Here is an 18,216-nt window from a genome sequence, read left to right on the forward strand (position 1 = left end):
GTCCAGAGACATTTTTTGCTTTTTATTTATTTATTTTTTTGTATAGATAATATTAAATTACAATTAAAAAATACAATATAACATACTACTTTCAAACAAGATAAAAAATACTGGATTAAATTACAAATAAAATGACTAAAATATTATACAATAATTGCTGAAAATGCTGTAAAATTAAAATTATTATAAAAAATTCGGTAAAAACACGGCACAAAAACACTCAACTTAATCCTATATCACAGTAAAGAGCTAACTAATATCACACACTATTCCTTTGGTTGACTACGACTACAATATTTCTACAATATTGTAGGAACGCATCCCTACACTTGTCCCCCAGGGCAGAAGGCAGATTCTCACCCGTCATCGCCATGCCCAATTTTTGTTCAATAGCATATCTATTGGGAGTATAATATTATGCGTCCAATGTAGGTACCTTAAACATGATAAAATAGGTTGTTAAAAATTGTAACATGATTTAAAATTGATTAGTCTGTCCATTCATAATTTATGTTTTAGGTACTATTATTAGGTATGTATTTAGAAAAGTTGCCGTAACCTATTTTCCATCTTGTTCATTGAAATACCTAATTGTCTCATGAACTGTAGTTACGAAGTGTTTGGATTTAACAGCAAAATACAAGAAATAAATTTAAAATAAATTGTAGCTATATTAAATAAGTATAAGCACTTATCTAGTACCCAACTAACAATTTTAATTTGATACTTGATATGTTGCGGTTAGGCACCAAGGCTCAAGGAATTAATATCTTTTTAATAAGCTCAATTTCAATATTTTACTCCTAGATTCCTCATTTAAATTTATATTACCTTTCTTTTCTTGTCTATTATCATAAAGAACCCGTCATAAAGGAATTTACTAATTTATTTATTTATTTATTTATTTATTTATTTATAAATACTTTATTGCACTTAAAGATGACAAAGAAAAAATACAAACACTTAAATATAACTTACACTAAGTACAATTGGCGGTCTTATCGCTTAGAGCGATTTCTTCCAGACAACCTTTGGTACAATAGAGGAATAAATACCAAAATACATAAATGGGTAGTGCAATAATAACTATGATAAAGGATACACATACATATTATATATATTGTGATATAAACTAAATAAGTAAAAGGGAATAGAGATTCGAAGAAAAATACCATACTAAAATAATACATAGTAATTAATAATACGTATATAATATAAATAAATTTTATGTACGGCTAACACTGAGAAAGTGAGATTTAACCATACATTTAAAACTATTTGGTGACTGAGCATTTTTGATAGAGTCTGGCAGAGCATTCCAGAGTTTAGTAGCATGTACAGTAAAAGATCCATCATAAAAATGTGTGCGATGTTGAGGCATAATTATCCTCAACATTTCGGATGAACGAACCTCACTACATTGACCTCTAAACTCAAACCTTTCCTTAAGGTATTTTGGCGTTTTAGGGTCAAATAAAATTCGATACAGTAGTTGGAGAGCATGCGCATCCCGCCGCAAGCGAATCGGCAACCAGTTGAGCTTTTTTCGGAACTCCGAAACATGATCATATTTACGGAGCCCAAATATAAACCGTATGCAGAAGTTCTGTAGGCGTTCGAGCACATTCAACTGTTCCATCGTTAAATTTACATAGCTTACATCGGCATAGTCTAATATAGGGAGAAGGAGGGACTGAGCTAAAAGGATTTTAGTAGGCAAAGGAAGAAAGTTTCTTAATCGTCTCAGGGATCCAGCTGCTGCGTACATTTTTTTGCTCACTTCCTTGATATGAGGTCTCCACGATAAGGTTTGATCAAAAATCAAACCCAGATTTCTTACAGACTCACTATAAGGAATTATGGCACCATCAACTACAATGGGTGGCAGATTAACCCAGTTAACCCTTGCGATTAACGAAGGACTACCAATAATAATAACTTGGGTCTTAAGTGGATTAACCTGCAAGCCATAGCGGTAGCTCCATTGGACTATAGTATTCAGATCTGTATTAGTATCTTGAATAGCCTGGTGTATTTCGTCAAAAGTAAACTGTGTGTATATTTGAAGGTCGTCAGCATACATGTGGTAGAGAGACAGCAAGGTATCTGATATGGTATTAATAAAGATTGAGAAAAGTAACGGGGACAGAACACCACCTTGAGGAACCCCGGCAGAGACCTCACACCAAGAAGACAAAACGTCATCGATGTGTATTCGCTGCCGTCGTCCATTCAGGTAGCTCTGAAACCAATCAATTACCGGTGCGGATATATTTAGTGAACACAGTAAGCTGAGGAGAATGTCGTGGTCTACAGTGTTGAAAGCATTACTGAAGTCTAATAAGGTCAGTACTGTAAGCCTTTTATTGTCCATGCCCATTCGAATATCATCGGTTATTTTAGCTAATGCAGTGGCTATATAATTTATTTTGTACTCCCGCAGCCCGCTATGTCAATTGCATTATGAACTGTATTTACTTTGAACACAAAGAAAAAAATGTAAATTGTATCGAACTTATCGAGATTAAAAAAATTAAAAATATATGTAACTAACTGTTTATTTTTTTCTTTCGGAAATAAAAGGAGCAGATAAAAAAGAAAATCTGGACTTTTAATAAATTATGTGTTTTATTACAACTTTTCCATTTTCTGCATTATTTTGTACAATGTCTGTTTTAAATTATTAGTAGGTATTGAATAATATAGTTAGTAAATTAAGAAGATCAAAAACCGCGTACTCACCATAAGAAAAAGAAACAACACCAATTTTACTAAATTGACATTGACGTCAACAAATTTCTAATAATAAAGTGCAAGGATCTAATTGTAGATTCAAAAGGGCATCGAAGTCTAACCAACTTGAATAGTTTACAAGCGAATCTATCAAGCGGACATTGACCGGAGCGCCGCACTTTTGTTTTCATTTACTTGTCTCTAGTTTACTTTATTTCTAGAAGTATCGAAATTTTCTATATTATTATATAGAAAATTTCGATACTTCTAGAAGCTTCGAAATTTTCTTATGCCAGGTACACAAAGCTTTAATTGATCAAGATATACAACCATGATTACAACTATGAGATTACCAGTAAGTAAGCATAATATAAGAATCTACATAAAAACTTGCTTGTTAAATTAAATATTTTCTGAATGTTTTCCAATTGTTTTAATATAATTGCCTGGAAAATAGAAATAGGTACTAACCAAAATATATCATGAATCATACGGGGTTTTGTACTAACTACTCATATGTCGGAATTTATACTACTCTTTTGATAAATAATATTGAATACTACTGTTTTGTTTTGTTGTGTGCGACACGTCAAGTTTCAATAATAACGAACAAATCATGTTCAATCTGTGTAGACTTTTTAAAAACAAAAATAGACATAACAATTATAATTTATTCTACAGACTACCGTGAATAATATGTCACAGAGTTAATCATTACCTTTTTTTGAGTGAAACTTCTTGAGCGCGTTGAGAGTATAATTTCAAGGTTGCGTCATGACAATACCATCACGTCATAAAGTAAGGCGAAAATTTTGTTATATTTGAATCTTTCCAAATAAGTTTCGCGTCTGACACGTGTGCTCGGCACACACGCTCTTTTTTATTTTTAATTAATATTCTTGTCATTAAAGTAATAGTCTTATACACGCGCTTAATTTTCTTTCTTAGCAAAAATTTAGCATTGAACTGCAAGTGCAACACGTTTACGTAGGTAATAAAATTGTTTTACATACTTAATGTAAACAAACATGTGTAAGATAAAAATAAACAAAGTTGTTACGTTTAAAATACAAGTTATGTCATTGAAGGATACGATATTTTTTACATATTCTAGATATTTCGTGAAAAGTCTTAAAACGAAAATAACTGTGGATTGCTCATATTTTATAAGCCATAATTTTTTTACTATATCACTCAATAGCGCACTCTCACTTTTTTATTTTATTAAAAAAAGAGTGTCTTATTTATGCTAAATTTTTTTGCTTGAATTTTTCATTATTTTCTTCCGTTTTCCACACTTATATAGTAACGCTAATAATATTTAATAACTGCTTAGTATAATAATCAAACTAAGATTCAAATTATTCAAAGAAAATCGGTCATAATTATTATGGCCGATTTTCTTTGAAGGAACTTTTATTCTACAATGACCTTGATCTGTCAAAGCTCGATAAAAAAGTATCGACAACAATTTAAATATTTGCATAGTTTTATTTTTATTTTTGATGAATTATTTGCCTCATTATAAGACTTTTAATTTAAGTTATTGAAAGTGAATTGAATCACACACACTGTTTGATTAAGCAACAATGACGTCACAATATGGTGCAGGTCCATGCACACGTTTATTTAACACATTGTTCAATCATTCAACCCTAAATAAAATATCGCATGTCCTTCTCAGGCTGAACTGAAAATCAATTACATTTATAATTTCTATCAAAATCTGTTTAAAATTACTTTCAGAATTAAGTATATTAAGTAGTCATGGAAAATACTTTCGATTTTCTTTATAACATTTACGAAGATAGTTTAGTTTTCATGTAAATTAAATTTGTTCGCGGATTAATTTATTTTGAATTTTTATTTTCAAGTTAACAATAATTGTCGCCAAGAACCTTTCTGGTACTTACTATGATACTTGATTTAACCTTACATTATGTTGGTATTTTTAGATTTCTGTACACATTGTTCTCAATGTTTTCACGGTTCGCATATGCTTGCAATATTTCCTAATTCCTTCATAATATTATGTACTGTAAGTACCTAAATAATTAACACGATCATTGTTCGATAGCAATTTTTTATATCACTTCAATATTATGACCAAATAATTTTATCTTAAATGCTTTATATTTTTTGTTTCAATGCATTTTTAGTAATAATTCTTGAAAAAAATATTTTGTATTTAAAGCATAATTGCTCTTTTTAGTACATATTTAATATGTTAATTGAAGTACCCAGTAATATGTTATTACTATTTCAGTGGCTAAAATTCAAATAAAGATTCTATATGTATCAGACAATGAGTATTATTATTATTTACTGAATTTTTCAAATTCAAATGATGAAAGTATCTAAGCTAGGGTAAACTAAAGTACAGAAAAATCTTAAGCCACCATTTTTAAAAGACGTACGTAAGTAGAATATTTAAAACACCGAACTATGTACACACATATAAGAATAAATTAAATAAAAAAACACCTCGAATGCATTTTCAGATATTAAAAACTTTATATTTAAAACCAAAATAATAATCAAGATTTCAGGTGAAGGGCTTAGATTTTTATCTATAATGTTCTTAATAAAAATCATTATAAGGAGAGCATGTATATAAATTTTATATAGGTGTCAATGTCTGTAGGTCAACAGTGTGCTTGTATTTAACTATATACGAGGTCATTTTTTACATCTAAAAATATAATCGTTTATTGTCTGATTACTTACAGCCTTCGGAATAAGGACTTAAGGTTCTTTCACGTTTTTGTGATACAGATAGAATAAAACATAATATAGTCACGTTAGCAGAGCACCTACCTGTTAAAGTTTCAAGCAAGGTATGAAAAATCTTTAAAAAATGTCAAAAGGAAGAATATGAAAACCTGCTGAAATTTCCAATGTTCAGTGTTATCAATAAAAAAAGGAAAATGTCAGATGCTATTTAAAGTGAATAATTTAGCATGGCCATTACAAAACAGGCTATTAAAAAATTAAAAATTAAATTATGATCTTTAAATTCACCTAAAGGGCGGGAAAAAAAATATATTTTCTAAAACTCTGACACAAAGCACTGAAAAAAGGTTTTATCATATGAACATCGTTTCGTAGCCTTCCGTAATCAACGGACTAATAAAACTGGCCGGTTAGAATGGCGGCGCGCTGGCTGTAAATAAAAATAAAATAAAAAACAAATGAAAAAAGCGCCCTTTAAATTTAATACTTACTTCTCTCATATTTTTATAAGGAAACGTAAAGTTAAGTGTGCCTCTCACACCTGAGTCACAGTCGTGGATTTTTTAGTGTATACTGTATAGTGCATTAAACTTTACTGTGCTCACTTTTTCGTGATAAAATAAAGATTTTTTTTACAGTTTATCACTGGTCAAAATTCAAATGTGAGTGATGGATGGTGCCATACAGTGTGTTTCGATTTTGGACCAACTGGAAAAATAAAAATATGTCATTAAGTTATCATATATAATGTGCTAGATTGCGCACACTTTAAGCATGATGCAGATTTTCGATTAAAAAACAAGAATTCAACTAGTCCAGTAGAGGTAAAACCTCATTTTAATCGCAGATAACGATTAGTTATGATAAAAGATTTTATCTTGATCATCATAATATCTACACAAAAATAACCAAATTATTAGATAACTTTTTGCTAAACGCAAAACATGATATAATAACAACATAACTTAGATAATAAAATCGCTACGAACTACGGTAAAGTAAAATACCTACACGGGTTCCTGCAAATATGTATTATCACAGACTAATAATAATATACTACGTATACAATTATTTTTAGGTATTATTTTGTGTGTGTATTTTGTTACGTAGGTATTTCTTTTTAATTTCATGTAAATGCTAAAAAACCGCCTTGTTTTGAAGCAGAATAAGACTAATTCCTACATAAACGGTATAATATATTAAGGATTCTTGTATATTAATGAATTCAATTCAATTTAACTAACATTATATACCTAATAAAATGTGCAATACATAGTTTTCATCGTATCAAAATACATGTAAGTAATAAATAGATCTTTTTTGGCTCATAGAATAAATTTAACTACATCGAAGGAAAAATCTAGATGAATTCATGTTTCCCACAATTACAAATGAAACTCGGTATTTGCGAAGGAAAAGTAATTGATTTTGTATTGAAATCTCAATTAGAATAACAAACGAGGCATTGAAATGACCATTTGCACGTAATCCATTTAGTTTACGTCTATTGAAGCGTTTGCATTGCCTTGTAAAGATAAGATTACTGTATTCGTGGCAAAATTAATTTTAAGACATTGCAACCAGACCATCCAAAATTCTATTAATTTTTGAAGTAGGTAGGTACATGAGTAAGTTAGATAGAGAAAATATTTACGTGAAAAACATACAGATATTTAAATCATAATGTATATTTGTAACAGAAATAATTAACAAGTACAGTTTATTATTAAATTTTATTATAAATAGTATGTACAATGAACACGTACGTAGTTATCATTTTAAATTATATAGCTATACATATTATTTTAATGTTCTCTTAGTATTCACGCCAAAAGATTTGATAAATGTAACCTAGCAATATATAAATATTAGATAAGACAATTTACTGCAGAATTTGGAAGGATTAAAAAGTTTTTTTTTTTGCAAAACGATGTCGCACAATACCGCGAACTGTAACATCGTCACCAAAGTTATGTGCTGAAAATGTACATGTAAAATATATGAGTAATGTTCTGCTTTTAAAATTTATTTGAAATAATTTAAGCGTATATTTTAGCTGATTGAGTGTGCAAAATTAGCAAAAAGTTAACAATGTATTATTCAAATGAATTCGCCAAACGATAATGCACCTGTCAAATGGATAACCAGAGTTAATGTCTACGTAACCTGAATACGAGAAATACTAAAACTAAATTTTGCAAATTTGTATTTTCTCATACCTATTGGGTAATGCATTTTTGAATAAAAAGGATTCAATACTGTGACAATAAGCTCCTTTACCTAACTATATCTGTGATGATTCTGTGACTGTGCAATTTTTCAAATCTCTGTCATGACCTACTTGAACAAGACATTATAACATTAAAAACATAAAAAATTTACATTGAAACAATTGAATTTGCGTCCGCTATCCGCTCGCGACTTCACCCGCGTAGTTAGCAAATTCAAAAGTTTAATTTTATTTGTACGCAGTTTCGACGTTGCGTGTCTGATCTACAAAGAAAAAAAAAACATAATTATATGTTAATAGTAGGTATATTATATTGTTAATTTTAACTGTTTATGAATCTGATGGAAAAGGTATAAATTTAATAATGTTTTATAAATAATGCAACATCGAAGTTCAACTGAAACTATTTAATAAAAAATATTTCCATATTCCAGTTTTTAAACGATTTTTTTATCATACAAATACTTCGATGTATAAAGAAACAAAGAATAATACAGCTGTGCATTTAAAACAGGATTTAGTTGTTGAAAAAAAGATATAAAATTTTGATTGATACCGGCCTTTCATGGTTAAGTAAGTTATTTTTATTTTGGTTATATAATAATATAATACCAATTAATTAATGTCCGTAAATGTAACGAATTTTAAAGATTTCCTTTAGATATTTGTACCGTTGTAGGAAGTTAGAAACAATGGGCGTAATAATGATTATGTTTTTATTGCTGTTTAAGCCTATTTATTGCGGGTTTTATACTGTTTATTCATTTGTGTATATAATGTAGGTAAGTTAATTGAATATAATTTGTAGTAAATAATGAATAGGGAACAATTTTGTAGCAAATGCGATGTTAGAGCTTAACTGAAAAAGAAACAAAGACATTTTACACATGGCTATAACGTCTGTATTATTGGACTTTTGTTTCTTATACTAACGTTAGGCCTTTGGTCTGTTTATATATGTCCATCTACTATGAAACCGCATCTTTAGAAGAGTACTTTGAAGGACAATTCATTGTCATTTTATTGTTATAATTTATATTCTTGGTCAATTGTTTTCTTCGTGATTCATCATTTCTTGTAAATTAAAGGTCAACACGAAAGCCTCGGCAATATTTTCCTTTAGGACAGTTGCGGGATAACTAATTATGAGTGTAAATAACCATCGCAGATTTATTAGCATTAATTATTTAGTAGTTATTTAGTTTGTTAGTATTATTTTTAATAAACACACTTGGATTTCTGTGCTCATTTATCTGCTTATTTAGGGACTTATGATTGTTTTTTTTAATAATGTTTAATTTAAGCAATACATTATATGTATATAAATACGTATGTATTTTATTTATGTAAATGTAGCAAGAGGTTACATATTACAACTTATCATCGGACCTATAAGTTTTATTGATATTTTATTATGTACCCTACTATTCCAACTATAGGCTTTATTGCCAGAAAACATGTAAGAAACCTCGACGTGATCCCGAAATAAAAGTATAACCTTTTAAAGTCAATTTAAATATTTTATGAGCAAAAACCTATGCCCTCCGTCCTATATTTAAAGATAAAAAATTATACAAAATATAAACAACACGGGCCTTGATATGATAAAACAATTTATTAAGTGTTGAATTTGCAGCACTTATGTTATTTCACTAATTAAATACATATTTTTTTTATTTAATTCAGATTGGGAATTATTGGGAATTTCATGTGAGAAAATTCATTAATACTTGTTTCAGGTAAAATCAAAGAAAATGAATCCACAATGACTCATTTAGATCCGTTGTTTTATACATATTCTGTTTGTAATTTAAACATTTTCATTATTAACCGCAACTATTGAGGTTTTGCTACTATTCTTTCACGATAATCACTTAAACTGATAGGACTGAAATCTAAGGGATTGGATAGGGATAAAGGGCAAATAAAGTAAAGTTTGCTCACGTAGCACCAATGCAAAGCAATATTCTTGACATTAGTACCTATAACGACACATAAGAAAATATTTACAACTTTTTGCTCCCATTTTTCAACAACAGCAAACTTTAACAACGTGAGGAAAGTAGTATTCGGTACAAAATGTATCAGAAAAGGATGGAAAAAGTATTATTGATTATTTTCCCTATACAAGCATCTATTTAAGTACCTTATCGATTTGACTATAGGTTTTTATAATAGGTATTTTAGATATACATTACTCGTGCAATTTAGAAACGGTTTCGCAAATTAATTCGCAACTATTTCCGCGTTGAAAACATGCAAATTTTCTGAGCAGGTTGTCAAACATAAATCGTTTTATTACAATTATATTTTTGTGCATAAATATTAATTTATACATGATATAACTACATATTTTTTTCCCGCGACTTCGTTCATTTACCTATTTGCTTCAAAACTGACCGACCTTATAAAGGGGCGAATTTTCAGAAATCCTTTCAGTGTGCTATGCGTGCGTTAAAATGCATCTCTTATTTGAAGATGATTGCCATGTAAGTTTCGAAAAATGATATAAGGGGAGGTTACTCAAAATGAAATGCTCAATACAATTGAGCACAACAAAAATTAAAACATAAATAAATATATGTTTCATGATACCTAATAGCATTACAGATATTTTTAATAAATTTATAGGTTGAATAACTTTAATTGTCGTATGTTATAACACTACCATTTGTTTTATAAAATATTAAAGCTTCCGCGTGTTATTCATAGATTTTTTACAATTAATGAGACCCGTTTCGTATGAGTCAATAAATTATTATACCTAAAGGAAAATACCAGTTGAAAACAAAATTCAGGCAGCACAATATACATAATTATATATTATGTTATAATATATGAATGTAAGCGAAATCGTTCTGTTAAATAAATATGACATCTGAGGCCTTGTTCAATACATTATAATAGTTTGTTGTTTTAAGTGGAGAGTGAATAAAGTGTTTTTTACTTGTTTGAAATATAACTTTCTAGATAAATATATGAATCGAAATACAATTGAAAGGCAAACGTCAAATAAACTTTAAAAAAATAATTTTTTATTTTCTGAAACTATTATGTATTTATTAACCTATTTATTGTATAAACTTTGTATTATGTATTGATCTATTTACGTTATTTTATAGAACAATATGTATTGCACCCTACAAAAGGTGACTACCGCTTATCAGCTATCCCCCCCAGGCGGGATTTTCAAGCAAAAACGTTTCGCAAATCACACTTAGAAAATATGTGTAGCAGATGTTTTATATTCTGATATTGCAATGAGGGGCTACGCTACGGCGTAGCTCTCATCTACATCGAAAAAATAAAACGAAATTATTTATTATATTCATTGTGTATTATAATATGTACTACTTAATAACGTTCTTTATTTTAAAAGAATGTGGTTAAAAATAAACATGCATTGGACATTCATTTTAATGCGTTACTGTTACAATTATTACTGAAGGTCAAACAAATGTTACTCACAGATTTATTTGTTCAGATTTTACAAAAACTTTTATGATAAAGGTAGACGTCATACATACACGGAAATTATAAGTTTTATTTATTTATTTATGAAACGACCGCTATATTAATGAATGGCATTGTCAGTACCTATGTATTCTTTTGTTAGATAATTTTGGTATATTAATATAAGTTACAAAAATTATACAGAAAGTCTATATGTATATAGAATATTTCCATCGTCATCTTTACTTAATACCTAAATAATGAATACTTACGAGTATGAACAGGATATATTTGTGGTTAAGATAAATATGTTTTTCAATAAATCTATGTGAAATGTGTTATTTAAAAAATACAATTGTGATACGTACAAAGAAATGGCAAAACAACAAAAAAAGAGGATAAGAATGCAACAATTTCCAACCGATTATATTATGTAGTTGAAATTCAACAATTCTCACTTTAATTGTTATTTGTAGAGCTATTCAAATTTATTTAAATAACAAACATTTCAATTAATTTAAATAGCAAATTTAAAATTTCCATATCGTATTAATTTACTTTCAAAACCTACACTGACAAATTGATAAAAACAAAGCTTATTATATTGAATTGAACAGCAAAGCCTTTGTGCAAAAACTTTATTTATCCAACGTTCCCAGGCGGTTGTCAACTCGTAGCTTTTTTTTCAATTTAATTAGTAACCCGACCGAATTTCATACGAATAAAGCTGTTATTCGTATGAAATTCATGGTAGCGCTATTCGCTAGTCCGATTACAACGATATAAAAAGAAACTGCATAAAATATGCTATATTTTGTGGAATAACACTGCATACATTGAAAAAGAAAATAAATATATTAAGGTTTTTGCCCTAACCACAAGCGGGATTACCAACCCAATTACGTTCTGTATTTACCCTGGCTAACTATCTCATTCCAATACTGTAGAAAATCCTCATTTCATACTAATTTTATCTTTTATCTCATTCCGGTTTAATGTAATGCTAGTTCATGGAACTCGGTACATAATTAAATGGTAGAGTTATAAGGCAGGTAGTGCTAAGTAAACGAAATATTGCAGACCGGTTAGATACGCGTCGTTTTAAGGACCTACTTGGCTTTGGGTTTGATTTTAAGTAAAAGTTCTTTATTCGCGGGCAATAGGTTCCGTAAATGTGCCGCGAATAGAGAAACCGTGAATATGGAATAGTAATTTGTATGGGGTTATAGGGGATACGTTCCTGGGTGACGAAATAAGGAAGCAATTAATACATAAAGCAATCAGTTTTATTGAAATTTTTGACCATACATATTTATTACCATTTAATTAGGTAATATCTTGAGCTTTAGGCAATGGCTTGGCACTTTTTACTCGTTTTTTAGTCGAAATTATAAATTCGTAGTTGTAGTTCAGGCGTTTTCTAAGGATAAGAATTGATTTTTATTTAGGTAAAAAAATTTTTGTATGTACCGATGTACCGATTCGATCCTCGAATAAAGAAAAATTTTAAAATTTTGGTCCGCGAATATAGAAATTAGGTCGCATTTTTTCCACCCGCGAATAGTGAAACCTTGAATGAAGGAAGCGCGAATAAGGAACTTTGACTGAATTTTAACATTTATCTTTTTTGAATATGCTTTTTCCAATAAATACTTTTTCCATTCAATTGTGTGCATTAAGGATTTCTGTTGAATACCTAACCCAAGTTACTGTTGCCAGTTGACAATCAGTTTATTATCGTATGCATATGATATACCTAAACTACAAGAAAGTGAAGGAAAAAATAAAACGTTATGTATACCTAATTGATTTAGTAGTAAGGCGCAAACTACATAATATTTATATTCTAATTTATCTAATTTTAAGTATCTTACTGCTCTGTAGTGATTATATTTTCTCTCTTATATTTCTTTTAAACTACATAGGTATTATCCATCGAGGAACAAGAAGTTTCTTTGGTTAGCTAATGCAATAAACTTAGAAACGCATACTTATCTCATTTAATATCTTACTGATAATGTCCGTAATGTTTGACTAGATCTTTAAATTTTATAGCTGTCGTAAATAATAATTTATGCATGTAAATGCCAATTCATTTAGGAATCTATGGATTGTAAATTTTAATTTATAACGTAGATGGCTATGTTTAAATGTCTTAATAATATAATTTTACATTATAATAATATTGTACAGGGTGTAATCGTTAAGTGTGCACAGGCGATTATTCCGTAAATATTGCAGATATCAAAAAACTTTAAACTGATATCGAAAGCCCCTTACCTAATGAGTAAAATGACAATAATAACTTTTTAAAAATAAAACGGGAAATATCCTAAAAAATTACATCAAAATTACATCACACACAAATACATTTAGTATGAGATATGACTATCCTAAACATGTAATATGAAAAATTTTGGTTCTTTTTTTTTAATTTTTGCTTAAATTACTTCGCAAATTTTAATAAAATTCATTTAGAAACTGTAAATAGAGCTCGATATGGAAAACAATGGTATTCCAAAACGAGGACGTCACTTCGACCATTTGCTTTAAACACAAAAAAAATTCAATGTATGTGTTTAATGTAACTTTTTTGGATATTTCCCGTTTTATTTTTTAAAAGTTATTATTGTCATTTTACTCATTAGGTAAAGGGCTTTCGATATCAGTTTAAAGTTTTTTGATATCTGAAATAGTTACGGAATAATCGCCTGTGCACACTTAACGATTACACCCTGTATAGCGATGCCAAAGTATCTTTAGAACGGTAAACGATAGAGCTGAAATTAATAATAACCTAAAACAGATACATCCTATTAACTTGTTAAAATTTGCCAGTATTGAGCTGTCGAATGCCGCTTCGAATAAAAGCTTAAATGAAATAAGCACTTTCATGGAAACCGGAGAAATAAACACAAGGGGCTTACGTAATACCTGACCTATTTGCTCAGTAACTGTAAACTATACCAGCGTTGGTTCAGAGAATTTAATTGCCTCGTGTATACTCTTTTATCTGAGGGGGAGGCTGGGAGTGCACCCCGACATGGATCTATGAAGGTTACATACAACCAATTGATTTTAAGTTCGTTATTTATTGAGTATTTCGCTTAGTTCGATTTTGTATTTATGAGTATTTTAAACACAATATGACTCACAGAAAAATATGCATACATATATGTTGCATACTTTAAAATAAATTTTGATATAATTTGATTTAGATACAATATTTCGAATAAAGATAAAATAAATTTCGCTATTATGGTTAAAAATATCATAGATTCTGTAGTTTGCGAAATGGGTTATAAGCTTAACTTATTAAACGTTCATTTAACTTGCATTTAGGTTAGAAACCTTTTATGATTCAAATTAAAATATTTATACTCTATGTTACTGAGCTACAAATACGAATCACGTTTCAAAGATTAAAATCTAGCTATTTATAGAACATAAAAATTTAATTGCAGAGGTTATTTAGTTTTGCATTGAATATTTTTAGAATTAATCGGTATTCGTAAACCAGACATCCGTAAATAGAAATCGAAATTAAATACCTAACACGAAACTCAAAGCTAGAATGTTCAACATAATTACATAATTATTATCTAGTTGGAAAAATGTTTTTTTCTAGGTGTAGATAGAAATTTTAAAAATATTAATAGGTATAATTTTATAATACGTATAGCATCCGCATGAAGTTATAAAAAAAATTAAATAAAAATCGGATTATAGATCAACCCATAAAACACATACCTGCAAAATACTACATCCCGATATGGGTAGGTTAAACTTAGAAATGGATAGTTAATATAGTAGACTAGCTTCCGCCCACGACTTTGTACGTGCATCCCCGTATTTCCCCGTTCCCGCAAGAATTTCGGGAAATCCTTTCTTAGCGGATGCCTACGTCCTAACATCTACCTGCATGCCAAATTTCAGCCCGATACGTCCAGTGGTTTGGGCTGTGCGTTGATAGATCACTATATCAGTCACCTTTGAGTTATATATATATATATATAGATATATTATAATAGTTATGAGCATCATAAGTACATATTGTAAAAAAATAGCTCATTATGAGTGCTTTTTGTCCTCTCCAATCCTTTTAAATTATTCATACATCCTTGTTGTAAATTCACTCTTTTCTTTTTGCAGGATATGCGCTGATTACACCTAACGAGTACAGTGGCGAGTCAATAAATACGCTCTCGGCCGAGACAGTTGCCGAACCGAGTGGGTGTTTACACGTATTTCACTAGTGGCGAGTCAGTTCAGTTTTGATCACGACGCGGACGTCTGCAATGGATCGAAAAAAAAAAGAATTTAAACGGGTTTTAAATCGGCTGTTACCAGATATTATTAACGAATTGTGGGATTTATTAGAAATAATAAATAAAAATAATAATTCTTTGAATAAATACAATGACGAAACGAACGAGTGGCGAGTGGCCGAGTGACGCGACGAGTGCGTGTTTATACCTGCCGAGCGGGATAGCGAGTGGGTACTCGGCCGAGTAAACAAATTGGGATTCTAGTGACTGTCTCGCCACTCTTCTCGGCCGAGTACTCGGCCGAGCACTCGTTGAAGTGTTTATACCAACCGAGCACTCGGCCGAGGACACTGACTCGCCACTGTACTCGTTAGGTGTAATCGCCGCAATAGCGATGAAAACAACCCCCTGGTTGTTTTTGCAGCGTACATTCATTTGAAAAATTCATTTCTATTGCAAAACTTTTACATTCTGTTTTTCAATAAAACTCTTTATTAATATACTGGGGTAGAAGCCTTTGAAAATAATGAAAAGATAAAAAAAATCGCAGTCGGATGAAACCCATTAGAAAAGGAGGGGAATATGATAAAAATGTAAGGAAAAATAAATTACGGTCAATCCGAGTTCGGGAAGCGGGAGGGGGGAGCTTTTAAGAGAAAAAAATGGTTTCTCTCGATTTCCAACAAAACTACAAGTCCTATAGAAAAAAGTTCAATGGCAAAGTTGTAGGTAATTAAAAGTTCTACAACTTTTTTATTCACAATTTTTTCACATAACCTAAAAATTTAGGTGAAAAATTCAAAAAACCAAGTTTTTGGTCTTTTATTTCTATCTACTTCATAATTTATTTGTTTTCAACGAGATTTGGTGGAAACTTACTTTATTATGTCCCAAATACACTGTAATTTATTTGATTGAATATATTTATTTTTTCGCCTTATTTTGAATTAATACCAAAAATACAACCTAATTTTCAATCGAAAAGTCACCCGTCAAAATATCAGCTTTTTTCAAAAACTTGGGATGCCTTTTATTCATTGAAATCTCTACTTTCATATGGTGTAAAAAAAAATAAACACCACTATAGTAAATGTTCTCAGGAAATGCATACAAACAGTGTGATAATGAGCTTTTACTAAATCAGGCACACTTCTTGAACTCTATATCTTCTCTTGTATCGGCTTTTCGGTAATATTTCAAAAGAAAAATAATTATCTGTTCTAAGTTTAATATTTTACAGCATATTCAAAAGCAAAATGATGTCGATAAAAACATTTCAGGTAGTTCGAGAAGTGTGCCTGATTTAGTAAAAGCTAATTTTCAGACTGTTTGTATGCATTTCCTGAGAACATTTACTATGGTGGTGTTTATTTTTTTTACACCATATGAAAGTAGAGATTTCAATGAATAAAAGGCACCCCAAGTTTTTGAAAAAAGCTGATATTTTGACGGGTGACTTTTCGATTGAAAATTAGGTTGTTTTTTTGGTATTCATTCAAAATAAGGCGAAAAAATAAATATTTTCAATCAAATAAATTACAGTGTATTTGGGACATAATAAAGTAAGTTTCCACCAAATTTCGTAGAAAAAAAATAAATTATGAAGTAGATAGAAATAAAAGACCAAAAACTTGGTTTTTTGAATTTTTCACCTAAATTTTTAGGTTATGTGAAAAAATTGTGAATACAAAAGTTGTAGAACTTTTAATTACCTACAACTTTGCCATTGAACTTTTTTCTATAGGACTTGTAGTTTTGTCGGAAATCGAGAGAAACCATTTTTTTCTCTTAAAAGCTCCCCCCTCCCGCTTCCCGAACTCGGATTGACCGTAATTTATTTTTCCTTACATTTTTATCATATTCCCCTTCTTTTCTAATGGGTTTCATCCGACTGCGATTTTTTTTTGTTTCAAAAATTATCTACTCTAGTCTATAAATAGTTTTTCAATACTGAAATAAACCATGCTTTCTTTATTTGTATAATGTTATAAATGCGTTTAATTATAATTGATCAAATAAGATATTTAGATGTGTTTTTTTCTTAATATTACAGTGCTTTTACAGTATAATGTAAATAAATAATAATAGTTTAAAAAAACTAAAAAACACGCTTTTTATAGAAAACCGAACTAAAAAATAGAAAATTTTATCAAATTAATGTATTGTCATCGGTCCTCAATAAATCTACAAAGTTTGAACGAAATCTGACCGTTTAAAGTGGGTCAAAATCGCGCCCAAAGAAGTCGGTTACAAACAAACAAACATACAGGTGAAGCTAATATAAAGCGTGTAAAAATAAAGTTCAACCAATTCTTTATACGTATAAGATAGATATATAATATTGTGGCATTGAACTTGTCCCTTCAATATGAAAAGGAAATTTTGCTGAAATACAATTTAATACACCTCAAAGATTAAACGATTAAACCTATACTTTAATTTTATAAAAATTAAAAAACAATATCATCAGTATTTACCTCATACCTTGAAAACATTCATATGAGCCTGTCTTGATTTTTTTACCTTAGCATTTTATTAAATAAATTGTTACAGAACCGTAATTATTTTATTTAAATGGATCTTATTTAGATCATATTCTAAAATAATGTAAATATTCATATTCAAACAATCTTGCTTTTTATATTTCATTACATACAATTTCCTAATTAAAATTAGCATTGTTACTATGTAACTATGGACCGATTTAGGATTGTTGTCTACTAAAAGCGTACCATTAAAAACAAAAAAGGTAGGTAAATATATTAAGAAGGAAATGTAGGATTTTGATATAACATAAAC

The sequence above is a fragment of the Colias eurytheme genome, chromosome 7 (genome assembly GCF_061535395.1).
Source record: "Colias eurytheme isolate Ceu_HAF_F1 chromosome 7, ilColEury1 Martin Lab GWU primary, whole genome shotgun sequence".
Classification (NCBI taxonomy): domain Eukaryota; kingdom Metazoa; phylum Arthropoda; class Insecta; order Lepidoptera; family Pieridae; genus Colias; species Colias eurytheme.